Source organism: Benincasa hispida, chromosome 9 (assembly GCF_027475165.1).
Source record: "Benincasa hispida cultivar pf3 chromosome 9, pf3_genome.v1.1, whole genome shotgun sequence".
Taxonomy (NCBI): domain Eukaryota; kingdom Viridiplantae; phylum Streptophyta; class Magnoliopsida; order Cucurbitales; family Cucurbitaceae; genus Benincasa; species Benincasa hispida.
Genome location: NC_143486.1, coordinates 97,476,044 through 97,489,307, shown reverse-complemented (window position 1 = coordinate 97,489,307; position 13,264 = coordinate 97,476,044). Strand labels below are relative to the sequence as shown.

The 13,264-nt window shown below is 31.9% G+C and overlaps 1 long non-coding RNA gene across 1 annotated transcript; it reads right to left on the bottom strand.

The window, feature by feature from the left end:
- On the bottom strand, positions 1-1,340 carry LOC150034236 (uncharacterized). The gene is made up of 3 exons (XR_016532493.1): positions 1,140-1,340; positions 670-1,054; positions 1-560 (listed from the first exon to the last, which is right to left on the bottom strand). It is a non-coding gene; the product is annotated as an uncharacterized LOC150034236 (long non-coding RNA).
- Positions 1,341-13,264: the final 11,924 nt, after the last annotated feature.

The window sequence follows — 13,264 nt, the reverse complement described above, 5'->3', positions numbered from 1 at the left end:
AATGACAAGTAAAGTTGACCATCATCCCATGATTACCACAGGAAAGGCCGGCATTTTTTTTGCCCAAAGGCTTGTGTTGTTTTGGCTCCATCTACCATTCTCGATCAATCTCTCATGGAACCTACCAAACTATCTCATGCTCTTACCTGCCCTCAATGGAAGGCAACCATGGATGATAAATTTCCTACTATATACCCCTTAAATACTTGGTCCCTCATCCCTCACTCACCACAATACAATGTTGTTGGGTGTAAGTGCACCACAATACAATGTTGTTGGGTGTAAGTGCGTTTTTTATTTAAAGAAGAACATCGATGGGTCAAGCTAGAGACACAATGCTTGCCTTGTGGCTAAGGGGTTTCACCAAATACCAAGTATTGACTTCTTCGACACCTTCAGTCTCGTTATTAAGGCTTCCACAATTCGTTCTATCCTTGGCGGTTGCAAATAGGTGGACTCTTTAGCAGCTCGATTTCAACAATGTCTTCCTCAATGGCACTTTGAATGAGGCTATTTATACGTCTCAACTGATCGAATCTCATGCAGAAGCATGTGAACACCTTATTTTTGTTTTTGTTTTAGAATTCAAAAACACATAAGAGAGAAGCAACATTCGTAATGCATAAATAAAAGGCTAAGCATATTTTATAGAGGTGAAGAAATTCATACCTTTGAAGACACTCTCCAAATCTTCTCCTAGTCTTCCGAAAAGCTATGCAACACATCTTCCTCGAACAAACTTTGGACACTATACCACTGAATCTTCCATGCTCTTCGCAAAGACTGGTTTGTGGGAATCATTTTTTGAAAGTGAAGGGAATAGCAAGGAGAAGGATCACGTAAGAGACTTTTTCTCCATGAATTTTTTTTTTATAGAGAGATTGGGAGGAAGAAGATGAAATGCTGAAAGATTCAGAGAGATCTCATCCCTCCATCTCTCTTCTTTGAAACATGAAACTGATCTTCCAATTTCTCAGAAAAAACTTCCGCCCCATCACATCCGTTTGAATAATACATATGTAGGATTAAATCCCAAGCACAAACGTGAGGACGCCTTGCATTCAATTTTTCCCAAATGGATAATTATTGTGCTAAACATGCATTATAAAGGAGAAACAAAAAGGATGAACAATTCTTACCTTGTAGATTCTCAAGCTTCTCGAAATTCTTCTTGTTCTTCACTTAAACATCTTCTCAATGATCATAGACACTACACAAAAATAACTTTGTTATTCTCTAAAATTCCAAGAGTTGGATGAGTGGTCTTCAACCCTTGGAAGAGGTAGAGGTAGAGAGATTGTAGAGAGAATGTAAGGAATTCTTTTGGAAGCTAGGGTATGATTTTCACAAAATCAATTATGAATGTTTGCCCTAAATGGGCTAATAGGATGAATTTATATGGTACTCCTTCTCCAAGTATTTTTCTTTTTACCGTCAACTAATTAAATAACCCCTTATTTAATTAATTGGCACATTAATTAAATAATCATATATTAAATCTAGTTTAATATATAGTTTATTAATTAAAATATAAATATCTAATGTTTATATGCTTCCAACTTTATAACAATATAATTAATTAAATCTTAATGAATCTAATTCACATGAATTAAATATTTGAATCTCATTCAAATATTTCTCTCTAATATAATTTGAATTATAGATCAGATGTATAATTAATTATATACTAATCATATTAATATACAATTTCCTCAATTGATTCGAACAATTCAAATCATTTCTCATTAATATAAGCTAACAAGGGAACCTGGTGGATCTACAAATCAGAAGCTCCAATGATATAAGATTAATTGGCTAAACTCATTAACCAAATTAATCAATATTCATTAACGGTGGATACACTTTACTAAAGACCCACAGTTGCATTATTCTCACTGCAGATATATTTTTGTGTCCACGGATAAACTCAAAAGTTTGAAATTTAGCATAATTCTTTATATCTATATTGAATAGATAAACTCTAGGATCATTCATGTCAAATTGTCAAGAATAACATACCGGATTCCATTGCAAAATTGATGATAGCTTCAAGATGATGATGGATGACTATGGTCTTCCTCAACCAAAACTCCGAATGCCCTTAGTGGGATCTCTTTCTAGATGGGATTCAAGAAAGGCTGAGTGCTTATATTGTTTTGGTATATATCGAGGATATAGCCTAAGATCTCTTTATATACTAGTTCAATTAGGGTTCCCATTAAACCCTAATTAACTAAGAATGGTCTTCTACCATCCATAAATTTAGGGCCTTAATTAATTAGATTACATAATAGGGTCCAATCTAATAAAATAACCCAATGTGATAAATTATTAATCCACATACATAGCCCATACTTTAATTAAACATATTATTATTTAAATATGTCTAACAATCTCCCATTTGGGCTATGTCTATGTACCTAATATAATTAAATCACATAAACCTTAAGCGCGCATAAACAGGTTATTTCAATAATAGAATTTCCCTTTAATTCAATCTGGTTCATCTCCTGTATTAGCACGGAATCAAGGTAGCTTTCGTCACTACCCTTGTAATTAAACCTTCCTTGATCACCAATTCCAATACATTCAATGACATAGATCAAGTATGGATGGATAGTATGGAAACTACATGCAAAGTGATCTAGATCATGCCTATTTCCAACTGGTCCAAATTTCTTAATGAGATCATTCTAAAAAACTTTATGCTAAACTGCATGCATGATAAACAAGTTCAAATAATAAAACATAAACCATCAACTTTATTCTATATAGAAAATAAAAAAAAAAAATAAGGTCAAAGAACATCCTCAATAACAAACTCCCACTAAACCATGAAATCAGAAAAGTGACTAACACCCATGTGAGCAACAACTCATGAAAAACTTTAGGTGGTAAACCTTTAGTCAATGGATCTGCCACCATAGAGTTTATTCCTATGTGTTTTGTTGAAATTTGACTTCGTATTGCTTCTATTATTGTTGGAATACATCACAGCCGACTTATTGTCGCAAAATAATTTTAGTGGTCTTTCTATGCTAACCACTATCCACAGCCCAGTGACAAAATTTCGCAACCATATTCCATGATTGGATGCCTCATAACATGCTATAAACTCCGCAGCCATGGTAGAAGAAGCCATAAATGTTTGTTTAACACTTTTCCAGGATACAACTCCTCCAGCCAACATGAAGATATAGCTTGAAGTGGATCGAAAAGTGTCTTGACATCCAGCATAATCAGAATCAAAATACCCAATGATCTCCAAAACTTCTGATTTTCGATAAGTGAGCATATAATCTTTTGTTCTCTGTAAATATCTCATAACCCGTTTAACTGATTTCCAATGATTCATCCCCGAGTTACTCAAATATATGGCAAACACTCCAACTATGAACGCAATATCTGGACGCATACATACTTGAGCATACATTAGACTTCCAATGGCCGATGCATAGAGAACTTTCTGCATCTCTTTAGTCTCGAGTGTGGTCTTGGGGCATTGACTTAAATGAAATTTATCACCTTTAACGATCAGGGTATCTCCCGGCGCACAATCTTTCATGCCAAATCTACTCAAGATCTTTTCAATGTAGTTCTTTTATGACAATCTCAAATTACCTTGAGAACGATCTCGCAGTATTTCAATTCCTGATATAAAAGAAGCATTACCAAGATCCTTCATCTCAAATTTTCTTTTGAGAAATCTCTTAGTGTCATGCAATAAACCTACATCATTACTAGCTATGAGTATGTCATCAACATATAACACTAAAAAGATTGATTTACTCCCACTGAACTTGTGATATACACAATCTTTCACAATGTTCACCTAAAAATCAAATAAGGTTATCACTTCATGAAATTTGTGATACTATTGACGAGAGGCTTGCTTGAGACCGTAGATGAATTTCTTCAATTTGCACACCATAGACTTTGAATTATCAGAAACAAAGTTTTTTGGTTGCACCATATAAATCGTCTCATCAATGTTCCCATTGAGAAACGTAGTTTTTACATCCATCTGGTGTAGCTCTAAATCAAAGTGAGCTACCAGTCCCATAATTACCCTAAAAAAGTCTTTCGATGAAACCGAAGAGAAAGTTTTTTTGTAATCAATGCCTTCCTTTTGAGTAAAACCCTTTGCAACAAGACGAGTCTTATATCTTTCAATATTGTCATGTGAATCCCTTTTGTTTTAAATATCCATTTACAACCTATGGGTTTCACTCCTGATGGCAGTTCGACAAGTTCCCAAACGTCATTGTCTTTCATGGAGTTTATTTCCTCTTCTATAGCACTTATCCACTTTTGAGAGTTAGAACTTTGTAAAACTTGTTGGAAGTTGATTGGATCATCTTCCATTACACCCACATCATCCTGATGTTCTTGAAGAAACACAATATAATCATCTGGAATTTCACTTCTTCTCTCTCTAGTGGATCTTCTTAGTGGCACTTCTTGAGGTTGTTGAGTTTGAACTTCAGGTTCAACAACGGGGACTTCAATGTTGTTTTGTTCTATAATTGGTTCAATAATGAAGTCAGGAATTGGAGCCTGAATATCATTTATAATCACATGAAGAAAATAAACCAATTTCTCTTCAAAGACAACTTTTCTTATGTTATCTTCCCCCCAAATTCAACATCCTCAAGAAATTTAGCATTTCCTGTCTCAAACAATGATCTAGAAGTGGGATCATAAAACTTGAAATCCCGAGAGTGCTCAAAATACCCAACAAAATAGCAGTTAATAGTTCTTGAGTCTAATTTTCTTTCATTAGGTCGATAAGGCCTAGCCTCAACTAGACAATCCCATATGTGAAGATGCCTAATACTAGGCTTCTTTCCTATCCACAACTCATAAGGGGTTTTGGCTATTGCTTTACTAGGTACTCTATTAAGGATATATGTTGCAGTCTTTAGTGCCTCACCCCAAAGGGATTCTGGTAGAGAAGAATGACTAATCATACTTCTTACCATATCTTTAAGTGTTCTATTTCGCATTTTTGCTACATCATTCATGCTGGGTTTGCCCGACATAGTGTACCCTATTAAGGATATAAGTATCAGATGCACGAGTAAATTTTCATTTTTGTTGATATCAAGTGCCTTTAATTTACCTGCGAGATTGGACATTTCCATAATGTACTCCCTTATGTTTCCATTGCCCTTATACCTCATAGAAGTTAAAGAAGTCAAAAGACTACTTGCTTCCCCTTTCTTATTTTGAGCAAAATATTTCTCAATTTGAGCAAGGAACTTATTGGCATTTTCACTTCCCGTGATAGAGCCCCGAAAAGACTCCGGAATGGAGTGGCTAATGATATCAGACACATGCGATTTGACCGTTCCCACTTCTCTATATTAGAAGTATTTGGTTGTTCCTCAGTAGAAGTAGGTTTATCAATCCTTAATGCAAGGTCCAAATCCATACACCCAAGAAGTATCTCTAGGCTTTCTTTCGGATTGAACTTAGATTTCCAGATATTTGAGTAAGACCAACTAAAACAATAAACAACAAAACATATACTCACAATTAAAACATAACAAAATAATTTCACATATGTGGTGGGCCCTTTTAACAAGATATCTAGCACAACATTGATGTCCAGCCTTTGGGTAAAAAATACCAACTGTAAATGTTATTCTCAACGTAGTAATCAAAGTACTGACAATTAACTCTATCAAAAAATAGCCTTTCTTTGGACCGACTATTTTTCACATGAGCAATCCTTATAATTGCCACATACTTATTACTACATGCATACCCCCAATTTGGCCAAATAATTATCTTCCTTTGGGCCGATAATTATCCGCATAAATTCATGAATTTTCACATCTTATATTTCATAATTAAAACGATCAAAATAATAGAGGCTACTTTGGTAACATATTATTTTTTACCAATTCAATCTAAAATATAAGATACAATAATATAATAATATTATTATACAAAAAAATAAAAGAGGAAGAACACCAAATAGTCTTTTACAAAATTCACTTAATAATTGCATACACATAATACAATTAAAGTAACATAAACATGTGAATATCACCAATCAAATTGTAGATTTTAATTCACAAACTTATCAAATCCAAATAGTTGACAAATTCAATATTATCAAACTATTAAAAAATAAATTCACTAAATTCAATCAGTTTTTTTTTTAAACTCATATTCATCAATTAAGTATTAACATAACTTTTCAGTTAAAAAAAAAAAAAAAAAAAACAGTGACAACATTAACTTTTCCATTATTAATCAAATTTAAAATCGAACTCATAAAGTCATCCATTAAGAATTAAAGTAAAAAACTGATAATTAAAACCAAGAACCACCGGCAAGACTTTAATCGGTAATTGACCGATACCTTCGCCCAACGACAACTCCAGTCAGTCATTAACCGAAAGTCTTGATGGGTAAAACTTGCAGTAACTAAAGGCATAACTCTTTCAATCGGTCTTTAATTTTTTTCTAGTGGATTTCATCACATTGGTGGACTTCGATCGGTCCTTAATTTTGACAATAATAGAACTAAGGTTTTTTTCTTTAAAAAAAAAAAAAAAAAAACTTTAGGAAACCACGTTCAATCAAAATAACCAACCAAAAAAAATTCACTCTAATCCACCACTAGCACATCATTCGTAATCGGTGATAGGTATGCCAAATACCACAGACAAGAATACGGGTTGCAAGAACACATATTGCAAAAGAAAAAAAAATGACCGCCGAGATTTCCATCCTACCGTAGATGAGTTTACAACGCTGCTATAGTAAGCCGACCATTTTTTTTTCTAATTCTTTAAATTTTTTTACCAAAACCAAAATTTAATCAACAATACCAATGGAAAATGCATAAACTAACAATCCAACATGAAATTCATGCTCTGATACCACTTGTTAACACAATTCTTTATATCTATATTGAATAGATAAACCCTAGGATCATTCATGTCAAATTGTCAAGAGTAACATACCGGATTCCATTGCAAAATTGATGATAACTTCAAGATGATGATGGATGACTATGGTCTTCCTCAACCAAAACTCTGAATGCCCTTAGTGGGATCTTTTTCTACATAGGATTCAAGAAAGACTGAGTGCTTATATTGTTTTGGTATATATCGAGGACCATAGCCTAAGATCTCTTTATATACTAGTTTAATTAGGATTTCCATTAAACCCTAATTAAGCTTCTACCCATTAAGTCGGTACTCAATTAGGAATCTAAGACCTTAATTAATTAGATCACATAATAGGACCCAATCTAATAAAATAACCAATGTGATAAATTATTAATTCACATACATAGCCCATACTTTAATTAAACATATTATTATTTAAATATGTCTAACATGAAACACTCAACAAATCAATCTTCACAATGCAATGAATCTTTCTCAAGAAGTAGATGGAAAAAAAAAAAAAAGAAAATTGAAAGCTTGGAGAGAGAATAACAATGGTAGTTTTTAGTATATTGGAGGATTGTTGATTAGTAAAATTGTTGTTTTGATTTTGGAGAATATGAGAAGTTTAAAAAGAGATGGGATATGTGAAAACCAAATTCAATTTGAGCCCTTGGATGTTAATAAAATTTAAATCAAAGTTTGAGATTAGAATTAAAGAAAATAATGTATATAAAAACTATAAATGTGTGCGCAGAGCAGAAGTGCAGACTTTTTTTTTCTCTAAATTATGTTACCGTTAGCCCAGCCTGACACATATATAAACAATTATTATTATTATTGTTGTTCTTATTGTTATTGTTATTTTCAACTACCAAAACAAATTCTAATATATATATGTATTAAATTCATTTTTTTAAAAAAATTCATTCATATCACCCTCTTAATTAAGCCTGATTTGATTAATTTGGCCGCCACTTCATCGACTCAAAATTTTTTCATTAAGTTTATTTCGGTCATATCTTCTTCATCTGAGCTTCATTTTGAGTGATTCAAATTGCATTGTAATTGTTATTCTGAGCTCTACACAATAGATACTTTGAAACATTAAAATTGTTAATAAATAAAAGTAGATTTATTATCATCAAAACATTAATTGATTAATTAATTAAAATTAATTATTTTGAGATTAAGGAACTCATTTTATAGAGAACCTATGAGCGGAAGCGAATCGTCTAAATCCCATTTCAATTGAAAACAAATATTTACATTAAAACATATAGATTATGCATCTTAAAAAAAATTACATCATGCTTTTGAATTACAAACAGGGTTCAAGTGATTATACCTTTGAATAACTCTTCTTCTTGTACAACCCTCAAATAGTCACGAAAACTTCGAACAATCACGAACCACTCAACATCAAGAAATTTCAAACCAAAAGAGGAAGACACTACCACTTGGTTTTTTTAGTATTCTCAAGGTGAGAACCTAGGAGTGGTGGGTTTGACTATTTTGGTTGGGGGGAGTTTGGAATTTGAAGGAGCAAAACGATTGAGGAAGAAGACGATTATCGTATAGCAAGATCACTCAATCATGTAGTCAATGAGCCTATCGTATATGCTCTCTCAATCTATCGTATAGATTCCAATGCGTTCATGTAGAAGACTTGGGAAGAAGAAGAAAACTGTTTTTCTTTTTATTCCTTTTTCTATAAAAACCACTTAACTTCCCACTAAGGTGGTTAGAGAGAAAAAAGTATTAATTATCCAAAATAATTAATAATATAAATAAATATGATAATCAACTTATCATATTATATTTATAATTTATAGTTTTAATGTTGCATCATATACAATATAAACTATAGTTCTTTTTCTCTATTTATATTAAATTTAGCAACAATGAATCTCATTCATAGAAAATATATTTGAATGTCCTCCAATTAAACAATTATGTATCAAATACATTATGTCAAGTATATCATATATAATTAAATCAATTATATAATTAAATTCCCTCTAATTAATTTGAACAATTCAAATTAACCCAAAAACTGATTCTTAACTAAATCTTTTTGAGCTACCGAGGAGACCTTATGGACCTGTAGCTTGAAGCTTCAACGGTACATGAATAATCAATTAAACTCGTTAACTGCTGGGCACTCCATAAAAAACCGACAACTGCACTCTTCGCTCTACAGATATATTTCTATGTCCATTGGATATAATCAATCAACAGTATAATGACTCTTCACAAATTGCTCGTAAGTACAATTGAGCCAAATTACCGTTTTGCGCCGGTAATTACATCAAACTCCTTAAGTAACACTGATCCTTCTAATGAACAATATATCATAGTCCCACTATGACTAAACCCCTCTCGGGCCAGAAGAGGGTGTGGCGCCACATTGTTCAAGACCCGGAATCAGCCTTTAAGGGAGCAATTTATCTACTTACCTTTGCTTCAGGAAAGGAGTGAATTTCATCTTGTGTAGTTAAGTTTCTAGCTCCCCAATCAGACGAATCCCCAAAATGGTAGGCTTGTTGAGTCGGCGATCTGGCCACTCTCGTCCATACAAATCAAAGAACCGCCCTCGCAAGCAGAAGTTCACAACTCACTCAAGATTAAGGTCATGTTACCTATGGTCATCCTAGTGAAATGAAAGTTTCTATTATGAACAACGTTATATAATGAGACTAAACATTTCGTGGTCTGGTCTTATACAAACTTCTTTGTATAGAATATCCTCGCTCGTGTCGCACCCCGCCCCCAGACCACCTTCTCAGCCTGGGAGAGGGATGCGAATGTAGCAGTTATCAACCCTTGAGCTGACACTTACTGCCTAATGATTCTTGTGAAATAACTCTGATACCATACTATAACTTATACACAGCGGAATGATTGAGTCAAGGAGATAAACTATAACAGATTAAGTAGGCCCATCTTTTATTACGACAGTGATATAACGTTTATACAACTTAAGGACTTAACAACAAAGTTTTCAACGACAACTGTAAAAACCCTCTGGAAGTGTAATTAGGGCACGTAGCAGACCTTGACCTTAGCAGCACTCTGGAACTCCTCATCTTCCACTACCTATGGGGTTTAAGAAAACATTTTGAAAAGTGTGAGCTACTAAGCCCAGTGAGTGGTTCTTTTAAAGATGAAAATCATTTTGAAAATCATCATTTTGGGAAATCAATCACATGTTGGCACTCACACTGAACTTAAGTGCAATCAATGGCATAATCACGCAGCTACTAGCAATCATATTCTATCATCAATCAATACAATCATCTATTGAATTACTAAAAGCAATGTAACACTCACAGCTTGCATGTCTAATACATGAATGATCAGGATCAGATCATTTATAACACTTTACAACATTTGTAATATCTACAAAGCGAGTCATATTCATAGTGTCACCAGAATAAGGTATCCAACCTTATTCATATACTACAGACCATTTAGGTTATCACTTAAACATGATCCACCTGTATGTCTCCACATACATGTTTAAGTCATAACGATAACCTTGGATGTTTATTGGTTTGTGGTTAATGCAACTAAAATATCACATATTTCATAGACAAAGTGAATAAAATATCATATATTATAAATCAATTACAAGTTTGTTCATACAAGGTTTACAAACTATAGGATCCTACGAGATTTAAGGCATCAACCCAACATTTTTATGATGAAAAATAAGAGGAAAAAATGAAATCTAAAGTGATATGTGATATAAAATATGAATTTGAATCACAATCAATACATATACATAATTTCAATTAACATGAATATAATGTATATATGCAATAACAACATGCTTTCATTTTTCTTACTACCTCTCCCTCTCTTGGACTCAATAAAAAAAAAAAAAAAGATAATTAAGAAAAATAAACAATGAAGATATGAATACTTCTTAAAAATATGAACATATAGTTTTGCATTTCTTCTTCTATCAACATGTCTTCTAAAAATAAGCAACAACATTACAAACTCAAGAGGTGTCACAAAGAATCAACCAAGCCCAAGTTAATTTCCATTTTCGCAAATTTTTTCCCTTTTGAAATCAATTGAACACTCTTCCTTAATAAGGGACAAAAAAAAAAAACTTACGCCCCTTAAAAGGATAAACAATATGGATAAGAGGGACACACATCAATAAGCCAATATGCAAATCAATTTCATTCTTATATAAAAAGTGTATAACTCTCCCTAAAACAAGCAATCTCCTTCTAAAAAATGTGTAAATAAATACCAAGGAGAAAAAACCATTCAAATAAAATTCAAAACATTACGATACCAAAATATCAAATATTAGAAAACAAACATCAATCGTTGAAGAAAGAGTAATAATACCATATGATAACAATGCCACATTAGTAAATAAATATAAGCATGGAAGCAATGCAAGTAAGAATTTTACCAATTTTGGTAAAATGCTCACGAGGAATAAGAATGTAAATCAATTCGATAAATACCCCCTAAATCAATTCGATAAATACCCCCTATGAAAACGAATTTAACAACTTTTCCGAACAATATGCTCAATTATCAATTTCTTATCAAGGATAAACAACATATTCCAAACTCAATATCCTTTTACTCAAAATTTTCCATTAAAAAAAGCATAAGGATAGAGCAAATATCTAATTGATCAAAAAGTCATATAAAAAGTAATATAGATAAATGTCAAATAGATAAATAGTCAAAGATATCTCATGGCACTAAATCCAATAAATAATATAATTCTCAAGATCTCAAATTCTAACCAATCAAAACCATTAAAAGAAAGATAATTTTTCATAAATATACCAAAAGAATAGTTAAGCATATAATTTTCATAAATATACCAAAAGAATAGTTATCTCAATAATTCAAAATAAGAGTTACCAAATACACAATTTTCTTAGTTGGATTCAAGTAAGCTTTTTAGTTGTTCCCATTTGAATTAATTCTCCAATTGAAGTACAAGCAACAAATTGCTTCTTGCATCACACCTACAAATAAAGCTCAACAAAAGATTTTGGTACCCATTTCTTGGATCCTTCATTGTTAGTGAGCAAAAATTTTGGAACCCATTTTAAATTAATTCCAATATTACTAGCATTATTTTTTGGCAAATAGTAAGTATCAAATTTATGTCCAACTTTGCCACATGGATAACAAGTAACATTAAGCAAGAATTTATTCTTAATAAATTGATTTTTCGCCTTATTTCTATTCAAGAACTTCTTTCTGAGAGCATTTTTCAATTTAAAACAATTTGGTTTAATATAACTTTTAACTCCACAAAAATGACATGTAGGCACAAATTTTGATTTCACATGTATATCTCTAACATTTCTATGGTTAGGCAAAAATTTAGCATTATGCATACATTTAGATTTTGGATGATCATGTTTCGGCATAAATTTTTATTTTTGGTGCACATCTCTGGTATATATATGTCTAGGCACAAATTTACAACTATGGATTCATTATGAATTTTCATGAATATGTTTTAACTTTTTTCTGCTTTGACACAAATTTAGCTTCAAGAACATAAGATATATTAGGCAAAGCATCTTTAGACACACAAAGTGTACCTATGTCAGTAATCTTATCTAGTTTTAAATTTGGTATATATGTATAGTCAATTTCTTAAGAGAGACTTTTGCAAGTTCAAGCTCTTTAATAGTAAGCAATTCTTGTTCTTTAAGCATATGCAAAAAACCATTTTTCTCATGGTTTTCACATTCAAGAAACGTAATTTTATCAACAAAAAAAAAAAATTATCTTTTTCTAAAGATGTATTGCTATTTTCTAAAATAAGAATTATCTTTCAAACTAGAGCAGTTTCATCTTTCAGTTCCAAGGAGAGAGATTCAATTTTCTTATTTTTATCTCTTAAGTCATTTGCCTCAAGTTTTAAATTACATGATAAAGATCTAAATTCATCATTCTCAACTTCAAGAAACTTAATTCTATCAAGCACATTTCTCATCATCACAAAATTTATCATGATGTAAAATATTAGTTGCTCTATCTTTCAAACATACATTTTCATCTAGCAAAAACTTATTTCAATAGATAATGGCTTAAACTTCTTTGATAACTTCATATATCTTGCGCTAACATTTTCAAAATCACATTACATGCTTTCAAATGTATCATATAGTTCATCATAAGTAAGGGATTTGTGATTTACCTCATTTTCTACATTTTTATCAGTGGAACCTTTATCAGAATGAACCATCAAGCATAAAGATGATCCATCACATTTTGTATCCCATCATAAAATTTTTCTTGATTTTGAGAATTTGTAATTCTCCTCATATCAAATAAGTCATTAGTAATACAAG